The 18174-nt window shown below is 39.8% G+C and overlaps 1 long non-coding RNA gene across 1 annotated transcript in view; it reads right to left on the reverse strand.

Annotated features, from left to right (window-relative positions):
* Nucleotides 1-394: 394 nt before the first annotated feature.
* LOC118620117 overlaps nt 395-18174 on the reverse strand; it is a 123218-nt gene continuing 105438 nt past the window's right edge. The window contains exons 2-3 of the long non-coding RNA XR_004957371.1: nt 3320-3434; nt 395-751 (exon numbers count right to left, since the gene is read on the reverse strand). This is a non-coding gene — a long non-coding RNA (uncharacterized LOC118620117). The remainder of the gene's footprint in view (nt 752-3319; nt 3435-18174) is intronic.

Below are 18174 nucleotides of genomic sequence, written 5' to 3' on the forward strand. Positions count from 1 at the left end.
AATGACTGAAGATCAACCATGGGCCAACAAATTCATACTAGAAACTGAGATGACTAAATTGACACCCTCCAAGAGTTGCTAACCTAACTTTGGAAATAGGGAAGCAAATTATTATAATATGGCAACTATTACAATGGAAGGATGCACATGGTATTGTGATAGTTCCAAGGAAGGAGTAATTAACTCTGTCTGGTAGGCTTCATTAAGTAAGTGGCAGTTAGGCCAAAAGTTAAAAAGGTGAATAAATGGGGTAGAAAGAGCACTCCAGATGGAATAGCCTGTGCAAAGTTGAAGAAATAGAGAACTGCAAGAAGGCCCATTTAATTTACTTCTCATCCACATCAACATCCAATTTAATTGGAGAAAAACACACAACAGTTTCTTCAGAGCCACTTCCCTCAAGTAAGGTCAAAGGATATTCACACATACCCCTGGATTAGTACTTCACAACTTCTTTCTCTGCAAATGTCCAAATGTTCCCAATTCCTTCTTCACCCTTACCTTATAATTTTGCATTATTATTACACCAAGCAAATTTAATCAGTGAGAAGAGAACTTGTAAAACCACCTGCCATCACATCTAACATCACACATACATCTATTCCCATGTACTCTGTTTTCACCGATGTTAGTGTAGATGATGACTCTCTTAGCCAACTCTTCATTGGATACTAGATTTGAGGCACTCTTGCCTTCTCAAAGACGGTGCTGCAAACAGTTTTCCCTGTCTCTCTCATAACATCATTTCTATCTGCAAAATGAAAATACAAAAATGTTATTACTTCTCAAATCTTATAAAAATGCTTTTGTGGTCCCACTTTCATCCCTCCTACCTCTGCCTTATTATTCTACTTTATTTTGTAACAAAACTCCTTGAAAAAATTACCTTATCCACTGTCTACAGTTCTTCTCCAATTCTCTGTTGAACCCAGTCCAATTAGATTCCCCCCACTATTGCTACCGAAACTGCTCTCATCATGTTTCAATGACCTGCACATTTCAAAATTCAGTGATAATTTTATTGACCTCATCCTACTTAACCTTGACCCACTTGACCCATTTGTTCTCTCCCTTCATGAAACATATTCTCCATTAGGTTTCCAGTACTTCCTGCCCTTCTAATGTCTCCCCTCTTCCTTCAGTGTCCACTCCCTCAAGTTTTCTTTGCTGGTTCCTCCACATCTATCAGAACTTTAATATCTGGAGCTGTGCCTGACCAGTGTGGCTCAGTGGTTGAGCATCAACCGATGCACCAAGAGGTTACTGGTTTGATTCCTAGTCAGGCCACATGCCCAGGTTGTGGACCTGATCCCTAGTGGGGGACATGCAGGTGGTGGCCAATAGATGTTCTTGCTCATTGATATTTCTACTGTCTCTCCCTCTCCCTTCTCTCTCTAAAATCAATTAAGAAAAAAATTAAAGATCTGGCACTGCTAGGGCTTAGTCCTTGGACTTCTTCTCTTCCTTATTTATTCTCACTCTCTAGCTGATTTCATCCTGTCTTATAGCTTTAAATATCAAGTAAACCACACATGAGTTTCACCTGAATCTCTCCTCTAACTTCAAATGCCTATATCTAACTGTGTGCTCAAAATGTTGTGTGTATATCTCAAAATCACAGCTAAAACAAACAAACAAACAAACACTGATATTTCCCCTAAAACCTACCCTTCCCATGATCTCTAACACACAAATTGAAACTGCCTCCATCCTGTGGCTTAAGTAGAAATCCTTAGTATTATTACTGATTCTTCTTTTTTCTCATATCCTATATTCAATCAACTAGAAAATCCTCTTTTACCCACATTTAAAATATATACATAATCATAATTCTCACCATCTTCACCACTTTCATCATGGTCCAAGCCACAGTCATTTCTGGATTATTATAAAAACTCCATTGTTTGTCTCTTTGCTTATACTCTTTTTTTGAATCCCATTCTACCCTTCAGACAGTAGCTGGGATTGGGATGTTTTTTTTAAAAATGTAAGTTATAGCATACCATTCAACTAACTTTCTACCTCAATAAAATAAAAACCAGAGTTACACTACATAATACATGATACACCCCTTCCACCTCTTGGCCAACTGAATGGACTAAAGGAGAGAGGAAACTGGGATGTATGACACTGAAGAGTTAGTTGATGAACAACCTTTTAACCAAGATAAGGAGTTTAGACTTTATTTTACTATAATGGGTAGTCATCAAAGGTTAAGAATTTTAATAAGCTAGCTATTTCCAATAACTCTTCTCTATTTCTAGGATCCAACCCATATATGACTTTCTATACAAATCCTGACTTGATTTCTCTACCAATTTCCAATCTTCATCCAGAAATCCAGCCACAGCAAACTCCTTGCTTCTCCTTTAATATTTCACATTTCTAAACCTCCGTGCCTTTGCCCTCTCTGTTCCTTCTGCCTGGAATGCCCATCATTACTTTGTCTGTCTGAAACAGGTCTACTCATCCATCTTGACTCACCTGAAGTGCCATTATCTCTGTGAAGCACTCCCTGACTGCCTCAGGGAGTTATGTGTTTTCTTCCTTGGGCTTTCAGAGTAAATTTTACCCACCTCTATTATAGATATTATCACCTCACTGTAGATATTTATTTGCATATTGAAAAGTCCTAAGAGGACAGGATTCATAATCAGTTCCTAATGAGGCCCCTGTACTTTGCACACACAGTGTCTTCAACACAGTTACTCAACACATGTTTGTTGAATGAAAAGGAATCAGCAAAATAGAATTAAAATTAGTAGAGGAAATGTATAAGAGATGCCAGGCAAGTAAGATGTCATCAAAACCAAAAGAAGAGAACTTTTCAAGAAATAAAGAGTGGTCAGTACTCCAGAAATTTAAATAAGTTGATAGAAGTTATTTTATTTGCCAAGTGGGAGAGATTTGGAGATATAATGGTCAAGGTTTAGTAGCATAAATAGAAATTATATTTAAGCAGTGATCTGATGTGAAGAATTGGTGTTCAAAACATCATTAAAATGGTTAGAGAAGTGGGGTCTAGGCTGCAGTACTGAAATCCTAAAACAACACTGCAGAATTGTCCTGCAGAGTAACCCCAGGCTTTGCCACAGAAGGAAAGTTGGAAACAAGAAAGCCACCACTGGAACTGTTGGCCACTATACCTGCTAGGTCTACACCAGCCAAAACACATCTCCTACACCCTGCCTCTTGATACCAATTTGTGGTCCCTAAATCTCTGCTAATGCTGCCACAGGAAAACACATCTCTATGATTATGTGCATTAATTTTCTTTGCTGTGTAACAAATTACCACAAACTCTGAAAATAGTACCTACTTATTATCCCAATTTTGTAGGTCCAAAGTCCAGACAGGCTCTACTAGATTCCCTGCTTAGGGTCTTACCAGATGGAAGTCAAGATGTCAGCAGGCTAGGTTCTTATCCAGAGGCCCTAGGGAAAAAATTATTTCCAAATTCATTCAAGTTTGGCAGAATTCAATTCCTTGCAGTGGTAGAACTGAGCACTTTGTTATCTGATTATTGGCTAGGAGTCACTCTAAATTTCTAGAAGCCATTTATAATTCTTTCCACTGGCCTCCTTTCAGGTCCTCTCACAGGGTCATAGGTGGTACAAGATACCTCATGTGGAACCCTCTTCACACTACTCCCTTTGACCGCCATTACTGCCTCCAGCCAGAAAAAAAACCTCTGCTTTTAGATGAGCTTATGTGATGAGATTAGACCCACTCAGATCATCTCTCTATTTTAAGATTAACTGTGCCATATAACATAATATCATCAGGGGAGTGGAACCTCATCTTATTCACAGGTTCTCAGAATTAAGATATGGAACTTTGGGAGCTATTTTTATAATCTATCACATATCACATTTACCAGAAAAAGCAATACAACCAAAAATATACCTTTTATCTTCTAAATTAGTTAAAATTCTCCAGAGAAACATAACCAATAAAATGTATGTCCATATAGAAATAGATTTATTATAAGGAATTGGCTGACATGGTTGGAGAGGCTGACAAGTTCCAAGATCTGATAAATTCGAAGATCTGCAGGGTGAGCTGGCAAGCTGCAGACCCAGAAGAGCTAATGGTACAATTCTAGTCTAAAGGCCCACAGGTATGAATCCCAGACAAAGCTGATGTTTCAATCTGAGTCTGAAGATAGGAAGAAACTAACGTCCCAGTTTGAAGGCAGTCAGGTAGGAGGAATTCTCTCTTGGGAGAGTCAGCCTAATTGGATGAGGTGCACCTACATCAGGGAAAGTAATCTGCTTTACTCAGTCTACTGATTCAAATGTTAATCTCATCCAAAACACTTTCACAGAATATCTAATATAATATTTAACTAAATATCGGGACACCCTATAGCCCAGTCAAGTTGACACATAAAATTAACCATCACACTTTCTGAATCTCGCGACTCACAAATGATCCTCAATCTCATGATTGGCTAAAACAAAGTTTTATCTAGAAACTCAGCTGCAGAGAATCAGGCAGTTCAGGAAGGTACATTTGAACAGTGTCTTTTAAACATTTTCACCCCAATCTATTATAAAAAACAAATAATGCATCACAATTCAGTGTAAGCATACACACATAAATAGTAAAATTTTCATGAAACATTACTTATACATACTAAATTTTTCTGATATTTTCTTTATGATTCTATTTTATTTTATTTTATGGGTACAAGTCCTATTATTTTATTTTTTAATTAATTAATTTATTTTTGTTACAGGTGTTTCTCCCTTTCCCCCCACTGATTGCGCTGTGGCCCGCCCTCCCCACGCTGTCCCCAGTTTTGTTGTCCATGTCCATTGTTCATTCATACATGCATAAAAGTTCTTGGGTTTATCTCACACCCACCATCACCTCTTCTGGAGATTGTCAGTCTGTACCCCACTTCCATGTCTCTGGGACTACCCCATTCCTCAGACTATTATGTTCATTATATTCCACAAATAAGTGAGATCATATGATACTTCTCTTTCTCTGTTTGGCTTCTTTTGCTTAGGATAATACTTTCGAGGTCCCTCCATGTCGTCTCAAAAGATGAGAGATCTTTCTTTCTTACAGCTGCACAGTACTCCATTGTGTATATGTAATACAGTTGTTTTTTTTTTTTAATCCTCACCGGAGGACATTTTTCCATTTTTTGTTCAGGTAGAGTGGGAGGGAGAGAGAGGAACAGAGAGAGAGAGAGAAACATCGATGTGAAAGGAACACATCGAGTGGCTGCCACCCGCACAACCGACCAGGGCCGGGGACAAACTGCAACCGAGGTACATGACCTTAGCGGGAACCGAACCTGGGTCTCTCAGGACTGCAGGCCGACACTCTAACTGCTGAGACAAACCGGCCAGGGCAATACAGTTTTTTTATCCATTCATCTACTGATGGACATTTGAGCTGTTTCCAGATCTTAGCTATTGTAAATAGTGCTGCTACACACATGGGGGTACATATATTCTTTCTGATTGGTGTTTCAGGCTTTTTAGGGTATATTCCTAGAAGTAGGATCACTGGGTCAAATGTCAGTTGAATTCTTAATTTTTTGAAGTAACACCATATTGTTTTCCATACCGGCTGCACCAGTCTGCATTCCCACCAGCAGTATACTAAAGTCCCTTTTTCTCCACACCCTCGCCAGCATTTGTTTCATGATTTGTTGATCATGGCCATTGTGACAGGTATTAGGTGATACCTCATTGTTGTTTTAATTTGCATCTCTCTGATGATTAGTGATGTTGAGCATTTCTTCATATGTCTCTTGGCCATTTGTATGTCCTGTTTGGAGAGGTGTCTATTCAGCTCCTCTGCCCATTTTTTAATTGGGTGCTTTGTCTTCCTTTTATGGAGTTGTATGAGCACTCTATATATATTTGAAATTAACCCCTTATATGAAACCTCATTGGCAATGATGTTCTCCCATACAGTGGGTTGCCTTTCCAGTTTGATGAATGTTTCTTTTGCTGTGCAGAAGCTTTTGAGTTTGATGTAGTCCCATGTGTTCAGTTTTTCCTTTGTTTCTGTTGCCTTAGGTGATGTATCAGTGAAAATTCTGCTCCGTATGATGTCTGAAATTTTGTTGCCTACATTTTTTTCTAGAATTTTTATGGATTCACAGGTCACATTTAAGTGTTTTATCCATTTTGAGTTTATTTTTGTGTATGGTGTAAGTTGATGGTCTAGTTTCATTTTTTTGCATGTAGCTGTCCAATTTTCCCAACACGATTTTTAAAGAGGCTGTCTTTACTCCATGTATGCTCTTGCCACCTTTGTCAAATATTGAGATTATTGCCTTGGGTCCATTTCTGGATTTTCAGTTCTGTTCCACTGGTCTATATGCCTGTTCTTGTTGTGCCAGTACCAGGCTGTTTTGGTTACAGTCGCTTTGTAGTATAACCTGATATCTGGTATTGTGATCCCACCTACCTTGTTCTTCTTCAAGATTGCTGTGGCTATTCAGGGTCTTTTTTGGTTCCAAATGAACTTTTGAAGTATTTGTTCTAGTTCTATGAAATATGTCATTGGTATTTTGATGGAGATTGCATTGAATCTATAGATTGCTTTGGGTAGTATGGACATTTTAATGATGATAATTCTTCCAATCCATGAACAGGGTATGTGCTTCCACTTTTTAATATCTTCCTCTATTTCTTTTTTCAATGACCTGTAGTTTTCTGCAAACAGGTCCTTTACTTCTTTGGTTAAGTTTATTCCTAGGTATCTTAATTTTTTTGGCGTGTTGGTGAATGGGATTTTTTTTCAGTTTCTGCTTCTGTGAGTTCATCATTGGTGTACAACAATGCCATGGATTTCTTGACGTTAATTTTGTATCCTGCTACTTTGCCAAAATCATTTATGAGTCTAGGAGATTTTTGATGGAGTCTTTAGGGTTTTCTTTGTATAATATCATGTCATCTGCAAATAATGACAGTTTCACTTCCTCCTTTCCAGTTTGGATCCTTTTTATTTTTTCTTCATGTCTGATTGCTGTGGCTAAGACTTCCAGTACAATGTTAAATAAGAGTGGTGAAACTGGACATCCGTGTCTTGTTCCTGTTCTTAAGGGAAATACTTTTAGTTTCTGTCCATTGAGTATGATGTTGGCTGTACGTCTTTCATATATGGTCTTTATTATGTCGAGATATGATCCCTTTATTCCTACATTGCTGAGCGTTTTTATCAGAAATGGATGCTGGATTTTGTTGAATACTTTTTCAGCATCTATAGATATAATCATGTGGTATATATTCTTCATTTTGTTTATGTGGTGTATCACGTTTATTGATTTGCAAATTGTACCAGCCTTGCATCCCTGGAATGAATCCCACTTGGTCATGGTGAATAATTTTTTTGATGTATTTCTGGATCCAATTTGCTAATATTTTGTTCAGGATTTTGGCATCTATGTTCATCAGGGATATTGGCCTGTAGTTTTCTTTCTTCGTAGTGTCTTTTTCTGGTTTTGGAATTAGAATTATGCTGCCCTCATAGAAGGTGTTTGGAAGTCTTCCTTCTTCTTGAATTTTTTGAAATAGTTTGAGGAGAATGGGTGTTAGTTCTTTTTGAATGTTCGGTAAAACTCCCCCGTGAAGCCATCTGGGCCTGGGCTTTTGTTTGCTGGGAGAGTTTGATTACCTCTTCAATTTCCTTAGTTGTTATTGGTCTGTTCAAGTTTTCTATCTCTTCCGGGTCTAGTTTTGGGAGACTGTGTGTTTCTAGAAATTTGTCCATTTTGTTTAGATTGTTGAATTTGTTGCCATATAGTTGTTCATAGTAGTTGTTAACAATCTTTTGTATTTCCGTGGTGTTGGCTGTTACTTCTCCTCTTTCATTTCTGATTTTGTGTATTTGGGTTCTCTCTCTTTGTTTCTTGGTGAGTCTAGCTAAGGGACCATCAATCTTGTTTATCTTTTCGAAAAACCAGCTCTTTGTTTCATTGATCCTTTGAATTGTTTTTTTTTTTTTTTTTGGTCTCTATGTCATTTATTTCTGCTCTGATCTTTACTATTTCTTTCCTTCTACTTTCTCTGGGGTTTTCTCTTTGTTTGCTTTCTAATTCTTTAAGTTGTGGGGTTAGACAGTCAATTAGAAATTTTTCTTGTTTTTTGAGGTAGGCCTGTAGTGCTATGAACATCCCTCTCAGAACTGCTTTCGCTGCATCCCATAGATTTTGTGTTGTTGTGTGTTCATTTTCATTGGTTTCCAGGAAGTTTTTAATTGCTTCCTTGATCTCTTCGGTGACCCATTCATTGTTTAATAAGAAGCTATTTAGCCTCCATGTGTTGAAATGTCTTTGCATGTTCTTTTTTGCAATTGATTTCTAGTTTCATGCCATTGTGATCTGAGAAGATGCTTGATATGATTTCAATCTTCTTGAACTTGTAGAGATTTAGTTTGTGTCCTATCATGTGGTCTATCTTTGAGAAAGTCCCATGTGCACTTGAGAAGAATGTGTATTCTGTAGTTTTGGGGTGTAATTCTCTGTAGATATCTATTCAATCCATTTGGTCTAGTGCTTCATTTAGAGTCTCTGTTTCCTTGCTAATTTTTTGCCTAGAGGATCTATCCAGGGTTGTCAACGGGGTGTTGAAGTCCCCTGCTATGATTGTATTGTTGTCGATTTTTTCCTTGGAAGTCCTCCAGAAGATTTTTAATATATTTTGTTGCTCCTATATTGGATGCATGTATGTTTATCAAGGTTATATCTTCCTGTTGGATAGATCCTTTCAATATTATGTAGTGGCCTTCTTTGTCTCTAGTTGTGGTCTTCATTTTGAAATCTATTATATCAGATATGAGAATTGCTACCCCAGCTTTTTTTGTTGTTGTTTTTTTGTTTTGTTTTGTTTTTTTCCTCCAGCTTTTTTTTTGCTTTCCATTTGCTTGGAAAATTTTTTCCATCCCTTCACTTTCAACCTATGTTAGTCTTTTGTTGTGAGGTGGGTCTCTTGTAAACAACATATAGATGAGTCATGCTTTCTTATCCAATCAGCTACTCTGGTCTTTTTATGGGAGCATTCACTCCATTTACGTTTAAGGTGATTATTGATATGTACTTATTTATTGCCATTTTCGTTTAGTGTGGTTCTATTTTTCTTCCCTTTTCTACTGCTAATTAAAGCAGTCCTTTTTACATTTCTTGCAGTGCTGGTTTCGTGTTAATGTATTCCCTTAGCCTTTTTTTGTCTGGGAAGCTCTTTATTTGGTCTTCTATTTTGAATGATAGCCTTGCTGGGTAGAGTAGTCTTGGATTCAGATTCTTGTTTTTCATGACTTTGATAACTTCATGCCATTCCCTTCTGGCCTGTAGTGTTTCTTGTGAGAAGTTGGTTGAGAGCCTTATCGGGTTTCCTTTGTAGGTAACCTGTTGCTTATCTCTTGCTGCTTTTAGAATTCTCTCTTTGTCTTTAATTTGTGGCATTTTAATTACTATGTGTCTTGGTGTGGGCCTGTTTGGGTTCTTCTTACTTGGGGCTCTCTGTGCATCTTGAACTTGAATGCCTTCATTCTTCACCAAATTAGGGAAGTTTTCTGTCAGTATTTTTTTGAATATATTCTCTATCCCTTGCTCATTTTCTTCTTCTTCGGGGACTCCTATGATGCGAATGTTATTACGTGTCCAGTTGTCCCATAGTTCTCTTAAGCTGTCTTCCTGTTTTTTAATAGTTTCTTCCTTTTGTTTTCTGATTGGTTGATTTTTTTCTACCCTGTCTTCTAATTCACTGTTCCGGTCCTCAGCTTCCTCTACTCTGCTTTTTAAACCTTCCAATGTGTTTTTCATTTCTTATATGTCATTTTTATCTCTTCTTGATGGTTTTTAATTTCTAATTGGCTTATTTTCAGTGTCTCTATGTCTTTACTCATGCTGTTCAGCTTCCTCAAGATCATGGCTCTGAATTCTAGCTCTGTTAACATGCCTAATTGCTCCACATTGATCTCATCTTCGGTGTAGGTCTCTTGCTCTTTCATTTGGCTTCTGTTTCTGTGTTTCACCATTTTGGCTATCACTGTGGGCTTTGGAGCCTCTCAAGTTTTCCCTATGGGTGTTGGTGTTCTGCTGTTTGTGGCTCCTTTCCCTGTGTTTTGATGAGCGAGGGAGGACTCACGTTAAACACCACTGTCATGTCTTACTTTCCTGGTTAAAGCTGCCAGCCCAGGAAAGGTACTGTTATCCTCTAGCTTTTTGTCTGGAGGCTAGCAGTCTAGGTTACTTGATGGGTTTTGGGTTGTCAGTTGATTGAAAAGCTCCCTCAGGTGCTCAGCATAAGGGCATTTCCCAAGGGTGGGGCAGATGCTGGTTGTTAATGAGCTTCAATTAGTACTTCTATGGCCCACAGTGTGGGGTTGGATCTCCGAGGGAGGGGCTGCTGCCTCTCCTCAGAGCCCTGGGAAGGAGCAATACGCCACCATCCTGTGTGGCTGCACTCAGCAAAAGCTCTGAGTGCTCTCCAAATCCTGAGTGTCCCGACTCAGTTCCAGTCCAGTCTGCCCTCCCTCTGCTAGAGCCCAAGGTGAGTGGCGGTGGCTGTTTTAGCCTCTGTTCCCGCTCTATGCTGTGGAGCCGCTTGGGACTGTAACCCGAGGGCACTGCTCCCAGCTGAGGCCGCTGCCGAGCTGCCGACTGTGGGCTCCCAGCCCCCGTCTCGCGCCTTCGCAAGCCTACCGGGATGGAGTCAGTGTCCCTCGTTGTCCGGTCTTCACAAGCTGCTTTTCTGTTGCTTTTTCCCATCAATTTGTCTGTGTTATAGTTGTAATTCCAGTTTGGTTCTGGGAGGTCTGTGTAGCTTCCGTTCACTCTGCTGCCATTTTTCCTCTCACCCTCTGTCCATTTTTTTATTGAGTTCTTTGTCTTTCTTTTGTTGAGTTGTATGAACACTCTATATATATATATTAAAAATTAACCCCTATCTGATATTCCATTGACAATTAAGCTCTCCCATACAGTGGGTTGCCATTGCTTTTTGATGACTGTATCTTTTCCTGTGCAGAAGCTCTTGAGTTTGATGTGGTCCCATGTGTTCTTTTTCTCCTTTGTGTCTGTTGTCTTAGGTGATTCTGCTACGTATGATGTCTGAAGTTTTGATGCCTACAGTTTCTTCTAGGATTTTTAAGAGTCCATGAGTCACATTTAAGTCTTTTATCCATTTTGAGTTTATTCTTGTGTATGGTGTAAGTTCACGATCTAGTTTCATATTTTTGTATGTAGCTGTTCAATTTTCCCAACACCATTTATTAAAGAGGCTTTCTTTACTCCATTGTATGCTCTTGTCATCTTTGTTAATTATTAATTGAGCATATTGCTTGGGTCCACTTCTAGGTTCTCTGTTCTGTGCCACTGGTCTATATACCTGTTCTTGTGCCAGTACCAGGCTGTTTTGATTACATTGGCTTTGTAGTATAACCTGTAATCTGGTAATGTGATCCCTCCAACTTTGTTCTTCTTTTTCAAGATTGCTGTGGCTATTTGAGGTCTTCTTTTGGATCCATATGAACTTTTGAAGTATTTGTTCTAGTTCTGTGAAGGATGTCAGTGGTATTTTGATGGGGATTAAATTGAATCTATAGATTGTTTGGGTAGTATGGACATTTTAATGATGTTGATTCTTCCAGTCCATGAACGAGGTATGTGCTTCCACTTTTTTATATCTTCTTCTATTTTTTTTTTCAATGACCTGTAGTTTTCTGTGAATAGGTCTTATTTCTCTCCTTAAATTTATTCCTAAGTATTCTAAGTTTTTTTCTGTGATGGTAAATGTGAGGTTATTTTTAGTTTCTCTTTCTGAGTTCATCCTTGGTGTATAAGAATGCCATTGATTTCTTGACATTAATTTTGTATCCTGTTAATTTGCCAAATTCATTTATTAAGTCTAGTAGATTTTTGATGGAGTCTTTGGGTTTTTCTACATATAGTATCATGCCATCTGCAAATAATGAGAGTTTTACTTCCTCCTTTTTAATTTGGATTTATTTTATTTTTAGTTCCTGTCTGATTGCTGTGGCTAAGACTTCCAGTACTATGTTAAACAAGAGTGGCAAAAGTGGGCATCCTTGTCTTGTTCTTGTTCTTAAGGAAAATGCTTTTAGTTTTTGCCCATTGAGTATAATGTTGCCTGTAGGTCTTTAATATATTAATTTTATTACATTGAGATATGAACCCTCTATTCCCAGATGCTGAACATTTTTTATCAGAAATGGGTGCTGGATTTTATCAAATGCTTTCTCACCATCTATTGATATGATAATATGATCTTTTTCTTTCATTTTGTTTATGTGGTGTGTCACATTTATTGATTTGCGAATATTGTGCCAGCCTTGTGTCCCTGGGTTAAATCCAACTTGGTCCTGGTGAATAATTTTTTGATGTATTGCTGGATCCAATTTGCTAGTATTTTGTTCAGGATTTTGGCATCTATGTTCATCAGGGATATTGGCCTGTAGTTTTCTTTCTATATAGTGTCTTTTTCTTGTTTTGGAATTAGAATTATGCTGTCCTCATAAAACAATTTTGGAAGTCTTCCTTCTTCTTAAATTTTTTCAGATAGTGTGACGAAAATTGGTATTAGTTCTTCTTTGAATGTTCGGTAAAATTCCCCTGTGAAGATATCCGGGCATGGGTTTTTGTTTGCTGGAAGGCTTGATTACATCTTCAATTTCTTTAGTTGTTATTGGCTTGTTCAAGTTTTCTGTCTCTTCCCAGTTCAGTTTTGGGACACTACCTGTTACTAGACATTTGTCCATTTCACTAGGATTGTCGAATTTGTTGCCATGTAATTGTTCATAATATTTGTTCACGATCCTTTGTACTTCTGTGGTGTCTGTTATTATTTCTCCTCTTTCATTTCTGATTTTGTGTATTTGGGTTCTCTCTTGGTTTCTTGATGAGTCTAGCTAAGAGTCCATCAATCTTGTTTATCTTTTCAAAGAACCATCTCTTTCATTGATCCTTTGAATTGTTTTTTTGGTCTCCATGTCATCTATTTCTGCTCTGATCTTTACTGTTTCCTTCCTTCTACTTGCTCTGGTGTTTGTTTGCTTTTTAGTTCTTTAAGTTGTGAGATTAGATAGTCTATTAGAATTTTTGTTTGTTTGTTTCTTGAGGTAGGCGTGTAGTGCTATGAACTTTTCTCTCAGAACTGCTTTTGCTGCATCCCATAGGTTTTGTGTTGTTGTGTGTTCATTTTCATTGGTTTTCAGGAAGATTTGTATTTCTTCCTTGATCTCCATGGTAACCCATTCATTGTTCAATAACATGTTATTTAGCCTCCATGTTTTCAAATGTCTTTGCATGTTCTTGTTGCAATTGATTTCTAGTGTCATGCCATTTGTGATCTGAGATCTTCATATGATTTGAATCTTCTTGAACTTGTAAAGACTTAGTTTTTGCCCTAACATGTGGTCTATCTTTGAGAATATCTCATGTGCACTTGAGAATAATGTGAATTCTGCAGTCTTGTGGTGTAAGTCTCTGTAGATATCTATTTAATCAATTTGATCTAGTGCTTCATGTAGAGTCTGTGTTTACTTGTTAATTTTTGGTCTAGATGATCTATCCAATGAAGTCAGTGGGTATTGAAGTCCCTTGCTATGATTGCATTGTTGATGATTTCTCCTTTGAAATCCTCCAAAAGATTTTTAATATATGTTGGTGCTCCTAAATTGGGTGCATATATGTTTACGAAGGTTATATCTTTCTGTTGGATAGTTCCTTTCAATATTATGTAATGGCCTTCTTTGTGTCTAGTTATGGCCTTCATTTTGAAATCTATTTTATCAGATATGAGTATGGCTCCCCCAGCTTTTTTTTTTTTCCTTTCCATTTTCTTGGATGATTTTTTTCCATCCCTTCACTTTCAAGCTCTGCACGTCTTGTTGTGAGGTGGGTTTTTGTAAACAACATATATGTGAGTCATGCTTTTTTATCCAGTCAGCTGCTCTCTATCTTTTTATTGGAGCATTCAAACCCTTCACATTTAAGGTGATAATTGATATGTAGTTATTTATTGACATTTTTGTTTGTGTGGTTCTATTTTTCTTCCTATGTCTTATACTAATTACAGCAGTCCTTTAGCATATCTTGCAGTGCTGGTTTGGTGTTAATATATTCCTTAGCCTTTTCTTGTCTGGGAAGCTCTTTATTTGACTTTCTATTTTGAATGATAGCCTTGCTGGATAGAGTAGTCTTGAATTCAGTTCCTTGTTTTTCATGACCTTGATTACCTCATGCCTCTCCCTTCAGGCTTGTAGTGTTTCTGTTGAGAAGTCTGCTGAGAGCTTTATGGGGGTTCCTTTGTAGGTAACCTGTTGCTTACCTCTTGTTGCTTTTAGGATTCTTAGTCTTTAATTTTTGGCATTTTAATGACTATGTGTCTTAGTATGAGCCTGTTTGGGTTAGTCTTACTTGGGGCTCTCTGTGCTTATTCAACTAGAATGCTTTCTTCCTTCATGAAGTTAGGAAAGTTTTCTGACACTATTTCTTCAAATGTATTCTCTAACCCTTGCCCATATTCTTCCTCTTCGGGGACTCTTATGATTAGAATGTTATTACATTTCCTGTTGTCCCACAGTTATTGTAAGCTGTCTTCCCTTTTTTTAATTGTTTTTCCTTTTGGTTTTCTGATGGGATGATTTTTTCCATCTTGTCTTCTAATTCACTGATCCTGTCACTGCTTCCTCTACTCTGCTGGTTAGTCTTTCCAATGTGTTCTTAATTTCTTTTAAGTCATTTTTTATTTCCACTTGGTTGGTTTTCAATGTTTCTATATTTTTACTCATGGTGCTGATGTTCTTACTCATGCTCTTGAGCTTCCTCAAGATCAAGGCTCTGAACTCTGCCTCTGATAATTTGCTTATCTACAAATCATTGGTCTCATCTTTGATAGAGTTCCCTTGTTCTTTCATTTTGGGGTTTGTTTCTTTGTTTTACCATTTTGGCTATCTCAGTGGGTTTGGATGAGCCTGGGTGGGCCCATGTTAAACACCACTGTCAAGTCTTACTTTCCTGGGTAGATTTGCATTGCTTTGAAATGTAGCCCTGGTGTTCTGCATAAGAGATTTTTACAGAGGGTGAGATAGGTGCTGGTTGTTAATGAGCCTCAATTTTCATTTCTTTGCCTCACCTGGGAAAAGTGAATCTTTGAGGGATACTGCTGCATTTCCCCACAGCTCTGGGAAGGAGCACACTGGCCACTGTCCTTTGTGGCTGCAACTCTGAGTGCCCTCCAAATCCTGGTTGTCTCCACAGAGTTCCAGCCCAGTCTGCCCTCCATCTGCCAGGTGAGTGGCTATGGCTATTTTAGAGCTCTGTTTCAGCTCTCTGCTCTGTGGAGCAGGCTTGGTCTTTATTTCCCAGGGGCACTGCTCACAGCTAAGACTGCTGCTGTCCATGGGTTCCCAGCCTGCCACCCTTTCATGCCTCTGCAGATTGTACCAGTTTTCCTGGTCATATGATACTGTCCTGCTATTTTTGGGTTGCTTTTTTCCTGAGGATTTGTCTTTATTTTAGTTGTAATTTCCATTTGGTCTGGGGAGATTATCTGTGTAACTTCTATTCACTCCTTCATTTTCACATTTTCTATGCATATCTTGTGGTAGCTGTGTCTCACAGGCCTTCCTGGTGCCCCCGCACCCTGAAGGTCCCATGGGTAACTGGATCGCACAGTCCATCTGGGGACCCAGCGTTATCCTTATGTTATGGGCTGCTGGGTCGCACAGGGCTCTCTGGTGCTTCACCACCACGCAGATCCCATGGGTAACTGGATGGCACAGTCCCTTCATGGTCCCACAGGCCTCTCTGGTGCTTCGGCACCCTGCAGTTCCCGTGGGAGGACAACTGAATACCACCAGTCTCTCTAGGGCTCTGGCTTCCCAATGCTCTGTGTACTGCTGGAGTGCACAGTCCTCTGTGGAGCCCCAGGTCTCCCAGCTGGCAGCTGGGGAGTGCTTCTGCCCAGTGGGATTCAAATCCTGTTCAGCTTTTGCTGTAGTTTTTGTGAACGGGTTTCAGCTGCTGGTCTGTTCTTCTGTTGCCTGGGGATGGATGTCTGCTCCCCAGCCTTTGTTACTGGGGGTATATCTGGAATCTGATTGAGCTGCTAATGTGGGCGATGGTGCTGAGCTCCTGGCTGTCTGCACAACCAACACCTTGGGAACTCCACTTCTGTGCACTGGTCTGTGCATCTGTCCAGTGGTCCGATGGTGCCAGGTGCACTGCTGAGCTCAGGTTGATGGGTTCTAGCCACTCCCATTGCCTCCTTTAAGGGAAGATCCAGGATCTTCCAAAATGGTGGGACCTCTCCATGGTACACAGAGAAGTGCCCTGAAGGGCTGCTGATTGAGGTAGCCATCTACTTCCGTCCACATCACAGGAACCTTCTGCTCCACGTCTCTGCACTGCTGGGGTTTGGTCATCTACCTTCATGTCCACTCATACTCTCTCACACACTAGTTTACTCTCTCACACACTCACCCTCCCTCTGGTCCTGCATGCTGCCATCTTCTGCCCAGTTCTATTTTATTTTAAACCATGCTGATATTGATCTACTAAATGGTTTAATGACCTTCAAAATACAAGGCATCTTCAGGGAGGTAAACTAATTTTGAGGGTCAACCTACTGTACTTGTCACAAATGATCTTTGGGAAACAATTTTTCTTCGGTTATATATCTCACGATGTCTGATATGCAATACCATGATTGCTAAGCTGAATTGAATATAAACAGTGAGCTTTCAATTAAATCTGAAGAAAGACTGAAAAAAATCTGAATCCTTTTACAGGATTAGGTCCATAACTCTTCAATAAATTCAAACAATGGACATCAAGGAATGTTCTTTTTCTGTCCCCACCCCCATTCAAAAAGGCTAAATTTGCAAATCCACTGGAATATATAGAATCCATTATTCAAGAAAAAAAAAACCACCAAGGGTATGTCCATGTAAAAATGTAGGCATGACTAAATAGTATAAATTGGTGTTGAAACATGTAGCAATTGTCAATGTCTGTGCCATAAACAGTTAATGACTCCCTTGGATCATGCCAATGTGTATGGCACAATTTAAAGAATGTTGTTACTCAGACAACCATGCCCTTTAAAAAACTACTTGAATTTCACATTTTTGTTGCACACCCACCAGGTGGTAAACTGTGCTTCTGCACTACGAAAAGCACTATGAAAGAATTTGTTGTAAGATGGCAGCGGGCAGGACCAGAGCAAGGGTGACTGTGTGAGAGTGAATGAGTGTGAGATAGAGTGTGAGTGAATGTGAGTGTGTATGACCAACCTTAAGTAGTGCAGAGACGCCAGGCAGAAGGTCCCTGTGCTGTGGACAGAAAGCAGTTGGCTACTGCAGTAAACAGCACATCAGCGAGCTTCTTCCTGCGTGGCCAGGATGCCCCACCATTTTGGAAGATCCCTGGTCTTCCCTGGGAGGAGAAAGTGGGAGCGGCTAGGGCTGAGCAATCTGAGTCCACCACAGCACCTTGCACCATCGGTTCAGTGGACCACTGCACAGTAGCAGTGCTATCGAGGTGCCTGCTGCAGTAGCCCAAACCAGTCAGGAGCTGAGAACCATCCCCCTCAGCAGAAGCCTGATCAGAGCCCAGCACCTTCCCCTACAGCAGCAGTGACTGGGTGAGCGAGGAGCCCCACCCCCAAAAGCAGCAGAGACTCAGGGAATTTCAGGATTGGAGCACACCCCCAGAAGAACTAGCACCAGCTTGGGAGCCCGGCACCTCCCACCACAGCAACAGTGGCTGGGCTGGAATGGAGCCTCAACCCCAACAGGCAGTGACAGTTCAGATCAGCAGCAGAAACACATATCCAGTAGCATCAGCAGAGGCTGATAAGGAGAGGTGCCCCAGCCCAAGCATCAGGGCTCCAGCAGCCCAGACCTGCCTCTGACAACTGCAGGAGCAGATTTGGAATGGTACCCATCTCCCTGGTGTCAGCAAAGTCTCAGAGAAAAGAAAGCATCCTCAGCCCCCAGTAGTAACAAAGATTTGGGATTAGAGAGCACCAACTGGAAACAGCAGCAGCAGGAGCAATGTGAACCGAGAGCTGACACTCACTCCCAGCAGTGACTGATCAGGAGCTGAGCTCCACCAGTTATCAGGATACCCCTGAAGCACATGAGCAGAACCCAGGTGCCCAGAAGAATACCAGTGGG

This window comes from Molossus molossus, unplaced genomic scaffold (genome assembly GCF_014108415.1).
Source record: "Molossus molossus isolate mMolMol1 unplaced genomic scaffold, mMolMol1.p scaffold_m16_p_7, whole genome shotgun sequence".
Taxonomy (NCBI): domain Eukaryota; kingdom Metazoa; phylum Chordata; class Mammalia; order Chiroptera; family Molossidae; genus Molossus; species Molossus molossus.